The sequence below is a fragment of the Alligator mississippiensis genome, chromosome 1 (assembly GCF_030867095.1).
Source record: "Alligator mississippiensis isolate rAllMis1 chromosome 1, rAllMis1, whole genome shotgun sequence".
In the NCBI taxonomy this organism is placed as follows: domain Eukaryota; kingdom Metazoa; phylum Chordata; order Crocodylia; family Alligatoridae; genus Alligator; species Alligator mississippiensis.
The window spans coordinates 459,826,583-459,840,524 of record NC_081824.1 but is presented as its reverse complement, the minus strand read 5'-3'; the positions used below and the strand labels follow the sequence as shown (position 1 = coordinate 459,840,524).

General features: G+C 40.7%; 1 protein-coding gene and 1 long non-coding RNA gene across 5 annotated transcripts in view; both read right to left on the bottom strand.

The window, feature by feature from the left end:
* Positions 1-853, bottom strand: part of LOC132250291 (uncharacterized) — a 29,857-nt gene extending 29,004 nt beyond the window's left edge. Inside the window, exon 1 of the long non-coding RNA XR_009461968.1 lies at positions 718-853. This is a non-coding gene — a long non-coding RNA (uncharacterized LOC132250291). The remainder of the gene's footprint in view (positions 1-717) is intronic.
* Positions 1-13,942, bottom strand: part of DLG2 (discs large MAGUK scaffold protein 2) — a 1,595,452-nt gene that overhangs the window by 1,157,823 nt on the left and 423,687 nt on the right. The gene's annotated exons all lie outside the window — the stretch shown is intronic.

Sequence of the window (13,942 nt, the reverse complement as noted above, 5' to 3'; positions counted from 1 at the left end):
GGAGATGCAATACCATACCCACATTATTCATGTACCTTAAAAACCCAACTAATTTAAATCCTTTTTAAATCTGAGATCATTTTAATTCTGCTCTTGAAAAAAATGCCAATTCTATATCTGATAAGAACAGCACATCTGATAAGCTCTAATGAGCCCATATTAAACCAGCAGATGAAAAACAAACTGAACTGCTGGTACCATTTTGTCTATTAGCTTCTTATCCAGAAATGTGTGAATGAAGAAAAAGAACATCCATTCTCTGGACTTTCAAATGATCATTTCAGTTACCAAACTTACATGGCACCTACCTGTCACGATATCAATATGCTTCACATTTGCCTTGAAAAAGTCCTATCTTTGTTGTTCATTTAGTTTTTTATGCCAGAGCTATCATACTGACATTTGTGCAACTATTCTCCCTACTCATAACTGCCTTGAAGGATTATTTATTTCTGTAGACTCTGCAAACAATATGACCCTACCTCAAAGTTTCTTATTTCTAGCATGACGAGGCTAACAACCTCCTTAGCTAATTATAACGATCCCTTTACCATCGAACGCTGACTCTCATGAATTTCCTCTCATGTCCATGTTTCATAAAGGCAACACTGGTCGCTGACAGAAGTAGTACAGCTTGTAAACAGAAATTCAAAATACTTGCAAGACATTTGAATCAGACTTATTCAGATTTTAGATATGGAAAATTTGAAAGATCACCTTGAGGAATCCAAGCGCTCCATGTCCTACTGCAACACTTGAAGTACGTGGCAGTCGATTGGGATCTCACTTAGACCAGTGAAATAAATCTGTAGAAAGTCCTAAAATTTACAGAACAACAGCAATATAAAACCAGCCTGAGATCAGTCAAGTCTCAGGACATAAGTGGGATTTTAGCCTGGCAAGAAACAAAAGGTTAGAAGAGCATTTACAATTGACTTAAAAAATCAATATTACGATGTTTTACTGGTAATGCCGAAAACTGGAGTGACTCTACTGTGAGCTGTAGCATTTACTTTATAAGCAGAAATCCAGGAAGCTGGTAGCTCCATTTCACCAACATGGACTGTGGCCCCTATAATTCCATCCCCTACTTTTAGTCAAGGACAATACAACACAGAAAACTTGGGTTTGAGGGCGAGATCCTGCCATAATTAAAACAGAATTGTCATTAAAATCAAGGTCTGCTTTAGTTCACAATACAGGCAATCAACTCAAACACAAATGACCTGAAATTTAGAAAAACAATGTAAGTCATACTGTACCCCCTTCCCCCTCCTCCCTTCTCCCTCCACCTCCAACGCAGGTCTTTGATTCAACTTCTCTGACCTGCATATTTACATAGCTTCCAATAATAATGTACATAATTTCTTAATATAATACAGTACTTTGACCTGCCATTTATCTTACAGCAGTAAGACATAATACTTCCTAGTTTATAAATCACCTGAGCTACAGAAACTGAAATGCTTGACTTAAAAAGTATCTAAAAAGACAGTACACAGCTCAGGCTAAATTGGATGAGCACATTTCCCCTCTATTTTCATCTTGTTTTAATGTACTGAGTTGAAAAAAAATCTACAAATCTGAAATGTTATTTTTTCCTACTGTACATGTTTTTCCCTCCGTATCCTATTAGACTCTCAGTCTTGCACCGTTTCAGCTGGGTAATTCTCTTAAGAACTAGATTTTTAGCACTCAGGGAGTTAACCACCTATACACTGCTGGGTCAGCTAGCCCATCTTCTTGCAATCTTGGTAAGGAGAGAGAGATGCCAGAGTATGTCACGTGATACAAAGCATGAACCCTGCATTCTGCCTTACAAATCAAGGACTGGGTTTCTTATGGGAGCTGGGATCTTAACTCTCTTTAAACCTCTCAGGCTTACTCCCCAGTTTACTAGGCACAGCCTGGAGAGTTCTTCTGACCCACCACAGACCATATTTCCAATACTTGTACTAGATAGGCTAGATTTGAAGTTGGGTTTTTTAAAGTTGTGTTAAAGAGTTACGAAATGTACTCCTGTTGAAAGTTCAGAGTAATTCCTGGCAGCGCTGGGAATTACTGAGTAGTCAGAAGGTTAAATATTCCAAGTAAGAAGGTAATGCAGTTTAATTCATAGAGATAGCATATACTGCAGGAGGAGGGGTAGAAGGTAGGTTCGCACATGTACAAACTTAATCAGAAGGGGGTGAAGCATATAGATTTTTTTTTATGTAGTGTGATGCTATACAACTGCTGGCAAGAAAAATTCTGCTATTTATTATCATAATTTTTATAGCCATGATTACTTTAGCTATATATTTAAATTGCAATTGAAAACTGTTATGTTAAATTAGTGCATTATTATATCTTTAAAATATAGATGCAATACAAGGGAGAAGAGAGAAAGCCAGAGTGCTGAAGTGGGGCCAGCTTGGAGAGGCTCTGTAGGCATTGACCCTGAACCACCCTGCTCTCATCACACAGGGTAGGAGCAGATACCAACTTGGTGCTACCCAGGGATTCATTCCCACTGAAAGACTCTCCAGGTTGCCCTTTGGAGCAGCTTTACAGTGTTACCACAGCATTGCAAAAAAGTGCCACGGCACAGCTCAGAACATAACTTAATAAATTCCACCAGTGTCACCACTTGACTGAGATTTCCTGCCTAGGCCCTAGGAAGACAAATGTTAAACATTAAGCAGCTGCCACCATCACTAAATTAACACACAAATAAAAAAAAATACTAAGTAATCCAAAATATCTGACCAAAGGCCCAGTCCTACCAAGTGCCAAGCAACCCCAGAAAGATGCTGAGTGAGTTGAATTCCCACGGACCCAACTGTGAGATAAGAATATACCCAACCTCTTAGGAAATATTTAATACTTTGAAAGATAAAGCTCAAAATGAACAACAAAAGAAACAAGGCTTATATCGTGGGCTGAAGCTCACGAAGCTCCAACCATGGCTGACTTCTGTGGAGACTGAACTCTACAGAGGAGGTGCCCCAAGCCAAGAACGCCTTGATATTGGCTCCCTTGTCCACAACAAGTGCTGAGATGAGGTCCAAATGATAGATGCCCTGCTAACTGAGGGTTTTAAAAGCAACCGGTCTTCAAGAAAGATCTTCTAAGTATGAGCCAAAAATAACAGCCTTGACCAAAGTAAATCTATTACATTTACAGCTATACTTATAACACCTAAGGAGAGATCCCGGGTTGTTGAGAGCAGAACATCTTCTGACATCAAAGGGGCAAGGTTTAGCTGCCAAATTTTAGAATAACGAGACATTGACAGCTGTTACAGCCTCACACAGTCTGTCCTAAGAATCTGTAATGCTCCCTATAGTTTTACAGGGGATGCTGGAAAAACTGAGGTAATAGTAAACTAGTGATCTAAGTCAAGATTGGAAAGTTTTTAAGGGCAACCACAGATGTCCCTTATATACAAACATTGAAATATTTTCAGTATCACATGGGCACAATCAAATATCTATCCTGCCTGCACCTCAAGTATTCATTATACTTTATTTCAAAGAGATAATGTTGCAAACACAATGGCAAATTTAACTATTACATATGCTAGGTTTTTTATGCCGCCTCCTAAAGCCACATCCATTACTGGAGACACTGTACTTTAATCTTAATTCATAATCCCATACCATAACCTTCTATAGCATCTCCAACTGAGGTAAGTACAAACATGTAAGCGCAAAGAGGATATCAGACAACAGTTTTTTATCTTAATAGCTCAACCTCTAAATCAATACATCATTTTCTGTTTGCTTCCATTCTGAAGTTCAAACTGGAATTTCATGTTTGGGGTTTTTTTTGCCATCAGAAAGATTCCCAAAAGGAAAAGACTCCTTGACCACAACTTTTCTTTCATATCCTAACCACTTCCACTTCACTGCTACAGAGGCACGAGAAACAGTTAATCAAACAGTAGAAGTGAACGAACGGTCAGTCTATTTCTTAAACAACAACAAAGATGCAGATCGAATCACAACCCAGGGGGAGAAGGAAGCTTTCTTGATTTCTGTTAGTCTACATACACCAGCTAAATTCATGCAGGCATTTCATTGGCCAGATGCATAATCAAGAACCAAAAGTCCTACCTTGAACTTGAAAAATCTGATACCTTTAACACCATAAACTGCATGTGCCATCAGAAACAGACCCAACCTCTTTTTCTTTTTCACTTTCCAATGCAAGCAAGACTCTGTGCTGTTACAGGCTGTAGTTTCAATTTAATTATGACTTAAAGACTAAAATATTTGAGAACCACTAGAATTTTTCCATCCATCTGAAAGGGAGAAAAAGACAAAACCAGAAACAGATGTTTTGTAATGTATTGCATTTATTTTGGCCACCCATTAAGCTGTGGATTATGTTAATGCCAACCAAGTGAATACCAGAGTTCTGGAGAAGCTTGTATGATACATTTTGTGAGGACTGATGATGGAGAGCACCTTTCACTATTTAATAAGTAACTTTCCATTCCAGGAAAAAAATAGGAATTACTTTACATGTAAAGTGACAATCACTGCCACTGGATCAACTGTCTCTGCAAACTTCATGCAGTTTTCTATGTTCTTACTTCCATACAGCTAACTTGGAAAGCAGCTGGAAAACTTGTATACTGAAAACTGATGTGAGAGATGAAAAGCAGAGCAGAATATAATCCGTTCAGAATAATAACATGTGAATAATATTTAGTATGCTGATACTATATGCCAATTGATTATACCAGAGCTATTTAGCAGCTAAAGTCATTCCAGGAAATTATATGCAACTTATCCAAACAATCATAAGGCTCTGGTCAGGGACACGCACACCCACCCACCCACCACTCATTTTATCCTATGTCTATGAATTTAAGCAAAGACATTTCTAAAGTTAAACTCGTGAGAATTTTAGCTGTTACCATTGCAATTACCGATAAGGTACACTATGAAACTTATAGTGAAAGAGTTATTTTGACATATCTCCTGCATATTTGTTATTTAGACTGAAAACCCAGTTCTCAAGAATGATATAATTTCAGTGAAATGACTCCAGTAGAGTTCAACGCAGCTAGCGAAATGTGATGATCTACCCAATCGAGAGTAGCTGGTCTCAGAACATTTTTTCTGGTTATTGACAAATTGCTACCTAGATCACAGAGCATATAATGTGGGTATAATTTACTGTACTGCCAGAAGCATTTTAAGGAAAGCACAAGAAAAAAAGTAACTGTGTTTTAACAGGACAGGAAAGTAGCATTAAAAGTTAGAAGTTGTACATTCTGACTTGATTTCTACGTTGTCAAAGACAATTTGTATTTTCTTTCTCTTTCCTGTCATAAATAAAGGAGAACATGAATTACAAAAGTTAATTAAAAAGTAATAAAAAGAGAAGGCTTGACAATTCAGTAAAACAAGGGGCAGTAAATATTTTGCTTACGATGACAGAAGGGACTATGTTCTCTGAAGGAGTTGCTGGTGAAATTATGCTTTTTTTTTTTTTAATCACAAGACAAAAAAAAATCATTTTGACCTAATGAACAACATCAAGTTCCTCTACTATCAGCATTTAACTAACAAGTCTGCTATTCAAACACAAGTATGCATATAAAAAAATTACTTTAATTCATAGACACCTTAAAGCAGTCCAGGTCCAAATCATTCGTCATAATTAGCAATCCAATTAAAGATCCACTTATTTTAATTATTTTGCTTTTGACAATACTTTCTTTCTCAGACAGACATACTCATTTGGGTTTAGCACAAGCACAACTATAGCACCTCCCTAGTATGTTGACTGAGAACTGTAATTCATTTAAATTATGCAACTGGATTCCCACAGCTGGCCCACTTGCTTGGCTCAGTGAGTACAATGTCAGTGATCCTGTCTACTAATATTGTCCTAGCTGCAGACAAGGCAATAAATCCAGCAACTTATATTGAAGTTCTAAGGCTAATTAACAGAGGAGGAAACATTGACTTGGGTGACAAAAGAGGGTTAACGGTAACCACCGACTGAGACTGCTAGCAGGCTTTTTGTCTGTTTGGTCTTGCAGAGTAATAATATATTGTTTATTTTTCAGGATGTTGCTCAGCATTTGTTTGTATGCATTTGGTGCCAAGTTAGAAAGGAATCTGGATAAAAATCCAGTTACAAGCAGCTCCCCAGATATGCAGACAAGTAATCAGCAAGAAAACATGCAGATAGCATCACTTCGAGGGTTTGGTGGGGGGCTAAAGTCACTGATTTCATATTCTAGATAAAGCTACAGAGCTTTGCACAGACAGCCTTTGGATTCTTGTTTCTGGCCTACCTGGACATTCCCAAAACATTTATATTATATCAGACAAGGCTAGAACCTGGACTGCAAGCAGTTAAAAACTGAAGGTCACTATGCTGCAAAATTAAAACATGCTTCTCTTGTTAAGCTGCACAGACACAATAAAACAAAGCCTCCACAACCACCTGTAATAATATGCCTCTTCAGCCAGCAATTCCAAAGTACTGAGCAACACAAGGTAGACATTTTCTGCAGCTGGTTTTACATGTACATTCCTGCCAAATTGTTGTCTCGTCTCCTCTTACCTTCACGTTAGTCCGGAGTGCACAGTAACATGCAAAAAACATTGCAGTAAACAAGGAGCATATGGACCAGTATTCAGCGTCTCTGCTCTGCACAAACGGTACACGCACGATCCTGAGCATGTGCTACTAAGAAGCATCCGTTCTCTCTGTCAGTTTGAAAATGCATTGATCTCTGTTTTTCTGACTACAAAAAGATATGTCTTGAAGGCACTGAGTGAAAGCTACATATCTCTTCATCAGCTAAATATAGCATTGTGCCCCGTAATTTCAATTAGCAGAGAATTCAGCATCTGAAACTTAGACCTCAGTTGCTTTTCCTTCCAGCATTTTAAATTCAGGGGGGAAAGGGGGGGGGGGGGAAGAGAACGGGATCACCCAGAGGGGAAAGGTGAGGAATTAAAATTTAACCAGTGAGTCATGTGTATATAGTCTAATGTTTTTCTTTAAATATGTTACAAACGGATATATTTTACATATGGGAAAGAGATAAAGGGGTCTTTTTCTATGCTGAGTTTCACTGTAGATTCTGCAACATTTCTGCCTTGTCTTGTTAAAGATGCAGCATCCCTTTTAACAAAGATAACGTCATCAATCATGACAGATTCAACATGTTCTACTTACAAACATAGGCACTGATTAGGGACAATGGCTGGCTGGCTTATTAATATTTCCACAAATGCAAGTTCAGTCCCCTATGCTAATCTATTTTTAAATGGCAAAAAGTCTTCTTCGCTCTCATTTAATACAAATGCAATGGACTGGCTATAAAAATCACGACTTTCCTTGGGCTCTTAGATAAGACATTAACCATCATTTTTAAAAGCAGAGCTTGCTTGTCTGACTATGATTAAAAACACGGTGAAAAACTGAAATGAAAGCAGGGAATCCTAATAAAGATTGCACCCTTACATTCTGCAAGTACTGATCCTGAATTTATGCTGCTCAAATGTCTTCCAGGAAGAAGAAACCCATAACCTAGCCAGAAGGGAAAGCCTTAATTCACAAGCACAAAAAAAAGATCAAATCACTCTTGTCACTCCTGTCAGCCACTGGGTGCTACAAATTAACTGATTGTTTACTGGTCGGAAAGGACACGAGTGCAAGGCAGAGATCTGACTGTTCATTTCCGACACTGGAAAGCGCTTATATTCACACTGGATTATGAAGCCGTCTTCAAAAATAAAACTCGAAAGAGTCCTTCTCTCCCCCAGCCTCCCACTGCAGCAGATACTGTGGGCGGAAAAGAGTAGCAAAGGCTTTACTATCACCTTCCTTATCAGCACTGATCAATTTGTGTAGGATAAGCATTACTTAATAGAAATATCTGCAGTGACTTTTTAGGCTTTCTTTAAGTAATGCACTGAATGCCCCTCCCTTCAAAATCTGCAGAGATGCTGAAGCCCTGTCAAAGTGTGTGGGTATTTTTGTGGGCAATGAGGTAAAGAAGCTTAAACAGAAGGACCTGCATTTGAAGAAAAAATTGGGAAAAGACAGCAGCCTTCCCTGCCCCCCTCCCTCCCCCTCCCCCCCGCCTGCAACTTCCTCCTAAAGACGGGCCCTCAGAAGCTGTCATCAATTCAAAGTGAACAGCTATTTTTAGTCTGTCATTGTTTGTGCCTTTTTTTAGGAATGAAAAAGGCAATCGTGTTTAAAGCTGAATATTGCTCTATAATGTATCCTAAGACAGCTACTTAATTTGATTCCCTTTTCCATCTGTCATACAAATCTATGTAATTACTAATCGCAACCTCTGCTACCATCAGCAAAGACTTCTGGAACAAAAGAGATGAACTATGCCCTTAAATCCTCTTCTACAACTTTTACTAGCAATTAGACAGGAGTCTAGCTGCCCTCGTCAATCATGCTATAATATCTTAAACTTACTATAGCTCTCAGACTTCTGCTGAAGCAATTTCCAATAAATGAACCACAACATAGTAACGTGTTGCTCAGCCAAAACATGGGAGACTGAATTGACAAGTTTTTCCATCACTCTTTAAATGAATAAAAAGGAAAAGAAATCACGGTTTATTTCTCAGAACAGTACATTAACAAGTACAATTAAGCATCTAATTCATTGAAAAAAATTCAGATGTGGAGAAATTGTGATCCACCAGAGGAAAGTGATTCAAAAAAGCCAAGACGAATAGATGCACAGACCTGAAGCAGCAGCTAAGCAAGGCTCAAGCAAGCATGCAGTTGCATATGAAAATCAAATTCAAGCCTGGATAGATGCCTCCTGTCTGCCAAAGGGATTACACTAGACTTCATTCAGGGGAGTCCCTGAAGCGACCTTGTACTTCATAGTCTTAAAAAGTTAGCATTTCAGTATTAAAGCAACCGGACTCTACACCCAGAAAATAAGCATCTCCAAAAAAAAAAAAAAAAAAAAAATGGCATTACTATAAAAAATGGACCCTATATGACTCTCAAGGGATTGCCTACATGAAAGATTTCAGATTCTTTTAGGAAAACAAGAAATGACACTGAGTCCAATCTTTGGCCAGATCCAGATGAGCAGGCACATGCAGTTTGTGGTGATGCAAACTTCTTTGTGGTGCCATAAACTGCATGCTCTGCATGCTGAAACATGCCCCATGCTGCAGATTTGCAGTGCAGGGGCAGAATTTGCTATCAGGAAGTCCCAGTGGCAAAAAAATGTTTTTTTAAATGCTGAGAAAAAAAAACGGTGCAGCGCACGCCACAGCAGTGAGCGCTGGCAGACATAGAGACTCCATCCTCCTGGGAGACGCTCTGTCTTCCCTCCTCTAGTCCTGCCCTGGCTCCTTGAGCATGCTGGGAGCCAGGAGGTGCAGAGAAAAAACCGTTTCCCCAAAGTGTTCATTTTGTCCCACACCAAAGCACACATGCAGGAGCATGTGCAGCGGCAATAAGTAGCAGCACAAAGTTGTGCTGCTACTTTTTTTGCCAATGCAAGTGCATGCCCCTGCATGTGAGGACATGCCTTTTGAGATTTTTTACAGAAGGAAAACTCTCATTGCTTTCTGGTGGTCAGGGATGAGAAGTTATACGGAACAGCAGTATAAGGAAAGATTCCTGGTCCTGTGTTAGGCAGCTGCGGCATTTGAGTGGCAGATGGAGAATTAAAACCTGCACACAGACAAGCAAGGAATTAATTTGGTACTAGACCCCTTTAACACATTATACAAGGCCAGGTTCAGGTAACTGCACAGATTGTTCCCTGCTGCATTTGTTCACCTTTATCTGTTGATCTGACATTGGTAATATTAACTGTTCTGGCACAAAGCTGGTACGTCCCCAGTAGGGTCGAAAGGCCTGCCAGAAGGACGGCCAGACCTGCCAAAGTACCAAAGTAATGCAAATGCTCAGACCCTGTTAAAAAACGGGAGCTTTGCTCGATCCCTCACCCTTCCTGTTCTCCATGGCACCGAACCAAGGTACCAGCAATCAGCTGTATTCCTGAAAGGGAAGTTCGCTTTTGTTAAGAAGAACGAGTGCGAGTCGAAGTTCCAGGCAGCAAGCAGGCAGCTCGGCTTCAATAAAGGCATTTATTAGGGCAAAGGCCCCCCAACCAGAGGTTCTCAACCTCTCTCTAAAGGGTTAAGCAATTCCTCTGCCCCCAGCGTGACACACAGCCCAGAGCAACCCTAAAGTTGCTCTACTGCTCCGTTCACAGTCTGCCCAGCTTCCAACCCTCAAATGCTCCTGCACTGGTCTCTGTCTCCAGACTCTTCTTCAGACAACATGCTGCTGGTCCATCCCTGCAGCCTATTGTCATGCTTATGTTTCTCTCTCCCACAAATGCCTCCTAGTTGTTCCCTGCAATCCCCATGCCTGCTGAAGTATCAACAAAGGTATTCATGTCTCTGTAGATGGATGTGTTTTCTGTCTTGTAGGCCAGGAGATCAATTGGCTTCACTGTTTCTATAACCCCCTATATAACACCCCCATCACCAGCCCCCAACCAAAGGGGGAAACTGAAGTATGACAGTAAAACCCATAGTCCAGGGGCAGGCAACCAAAATATCTATCTCAGAAGGTGCCGGAGTGCCGACATGCCATAGCCCGGAGCAGCTGTTTGCAGCCTCCCGGCTGCAGCCGGCCCACAGAGCCCGGTCTGCTTGCAGTAGGGCTTGCAGTCTCCCTGCCGTCTGCTGGGAGCAGCCTGGGCTCCGTAGCTGGCCACAGCTGCTTAGAGCTTGGGCTGGTGGTGGTGTGCTGAGCAAAATGGTCTTGCATGCCATGCTTGGCACGCGTGCCGGGGGTTGCTGCCCCCTTCCATAGTCCATCACACTAATACTTCTTGAGAGGGAAAAGAAGGAAGCATATTGACTGACCTCTACTCGCTGTGCCTCCATCCTGATACAAGTCAATCTGGCAAAGATTGAGAACACTATCCCGAATCCAGGATTGCCGAGGGGGGGACGGGTGGGGGACGGGTAGTCATGTAATGGATGCTCTCCAGTTTCTACCCGAGATCAGCAGACTAAATGAACTAATGCTAATAATTATTGTTACTATTTGAATTGCTCTGATAGCTAGGAGCTCTCATTATGGCCCATTATGGTCAATTATGCCTGCAATATTAGGCACTGGACCAACACAAACCAAAAAAAGAGTCTCTGTTCCTAAAAAACTTATTTAAAGTATAAAACAAGATATAATGGAGTGTGGATGAGTATGATAGGTGTTGACCAGCAGCCTAATCGCTATCAAGGTTTTATACAAAACTAGAATTGCAGAAAAGTCATTATAGTGAAACCAGCTGGGTCCTGGGACAGGACACCTTGTTTGCTCCAGATTTTAGGTCTTGGCATGCTGCAGTCACCAGTGAGCCCTTTTGAACATACTTTACTGCAGCAATTAGTTCCAGTATATTGGGGCCTTATTCTAAACCAAGTTGCTACTGAGCGCTAGGAAACACTTGTGATAAAGAGCACGATGAATGGTAGTGTTTGTAGGACTGGGTGCTTAAGAAAACTGACAGGCACAGGTGTTAAAACAGTATTTTGAAGTCAACAGATCTTAAAATTGAGAGAGAGAGATAGACTGAATAAATTATTTATGGGTTATCCCTGTTAGGTAACATAAAGGCATCCCTGACACCCTGGCATTATGATGCAAAGGTTGCTATGGCAAATATTCTTCCTACGTTTCAGGCCCGTAAATAATGAAGGCCTTCCCCGGGCAGGTTTTACTTAAGCAGCAGCATTTCCTGAGACTGCTTTCTTTTTTTTCCTCTAGAAAATACAGTTGTCTGATTGCAAATAGTTAATAACTCCTGCCTGATCACATCATCATTTCACTGTTTTTGTCCTGTTTTGGCAGTGTGCAGGAAAGGTTTTGATGGGATATTTTAGAAAAGTCTATAATTTACTTGGAAGCAGAATATGTTTTTTTATGAACCAAGCTTTGGTGGTTACTATATTAAAACAAGCTCATGAACCCATTTATAGACCATCTAAAAAACAAATGGAAAAAAAAAGACAGCAAAACAAAATACACTAAATAGTTGGCCTGATTTCATCAGATACCCTCTCAGATATTGTACACTTCCCAAGAATGACCGCCTCACTATCTCTGCTGACTATAAAACTGAACAGTAAAAAATAAGGAACAGAGGCCCAGAATGAACAAGTCAAAGAAGACTCCAGAAAGTAGTTTTGGCTACTATCATTCATAGAGCCCTGCCTGGCTTCCCACATGCATCTGTAACCCATGACTCAGTGGGCCCATCTACATGTGTGCATTTACTACCCAGGAACTGAAATTACTGCACAGTATGGGCACATGTCTACATACGCACACCCGTACTGCACAGTAAGGATGGTAGCCTATGCAGACTTGAGTATAAATTTGATACCTGCATCATGCAGGCATCAAACTTATGCCCAATTAGTTACTGCATAGTAACACATGTGTAGACGCCTTACTGCACAGTAACACTGTGTATGCGGACTGACTTGGGACTAACTTTAGTCTCAAGCCAGTCCGCACACAGCGTTAATGTGCTTTAATGCCTGCATGTGTAGTCACCGGCCTATTCCTGCTTACCGCACAGTAAATTTAAGCCAATGTAAATTAACGTGTAGACATGCCCAGTGTGTATCAAACAGCATCCAATATGTCTGATCCACAGAGAATGCAACTTTGTTACTGCCTCCAGATGTCTCTTTAGCTCAAGCTGTTGTCAACTCTGGATGTCCCCAGGTCAGTAAGGACATATGGTGGCCACCAACTTGCCTGTTAGCCAAGTTGGTGGCCACCATATGTCCTTACTGTGTCTCATATTCAGTGAATAAGGGATGACAGCTGCCTTCTACTGGACTTCCAATTTAGAATTATCAAACTATCTGCTGAAAGGAAGATATATCTTCCACATGTAAGGCCATGGCAAAGTAATGTTTTTGGTTTTGAATGGATCACTCCCAACAATGGAAGTTCTTTGTGCAGGTCAACAGCGCATCATAGGAAGGGTAGACAAGGTTCCATAGGAAGGGTAGCACCTTTCAATCAAAAGATGAATCTAGTAAAATACTAGTATTCTGGGTAGTATTATAATCTTTTCTAAGTAGTTTCCAACCTCTACCATTATATGGAACCATAAGCATCAGTAAGTTAATAGCACAGGTTTAAAGCCCTAGTATATGTCCTAGAACTTAATATAAACACAAGCAAGTTTGCAGCCTCGTGGGTGTTATAATGTCCATCAGTACAACTCCTGTCAGGTTATAAACGACCAACATGGTGCTCTTTGTACTGGGAACACTCCTGGGGAGGCTCTTTCTGGCTATCACATCAAAACTGTAAGCAAAATAAAAAAGAGGAAAAGCTTCCACATGTGTAGTACTGGGCGCATCTACACAAGATGCTATGGCACTGTAGCATCCATTGGCAAAAACTGTGATGCCGCTGCTACATCGCTGTAGCAATGTACTCCCTCATTATAGTGTGTTGCTACAGCAACATAGCAGCCAAAAATAACCATGCGCTGCAAGCATGGCACAGTATGGGCTGTTACTGAACTGTCTTTTAGTACTTCCAAAAGGAAGTATTAAATGACGGTGCAGTAACAAAGCTGCCGTACGGTCAGATGTAGACACCCACTGTGTCCAGTTTTGGGCTCCCTCTACAGAAAAGATGTGGGACAAATTAGAGAGAAACCAACAGAGGGGAGCAAAAATAGTCAGAGGTCTAGGGAACAGGACTTATGGGGAGAGGTTGAGGTAACTGGGTTTATTTAGTCTGGAGAAGAAAAGACTGATAATAAGAGCCTTCAACTACCTGAGGGGTGGTTACAAAGTGGACGGTGCTGGACTGTTCTCAGTGGTGGCAAATGACAGAACAAGGAGCAATGGTCTCAAGCAAATGCAGCAAGAGAAGTTTACCT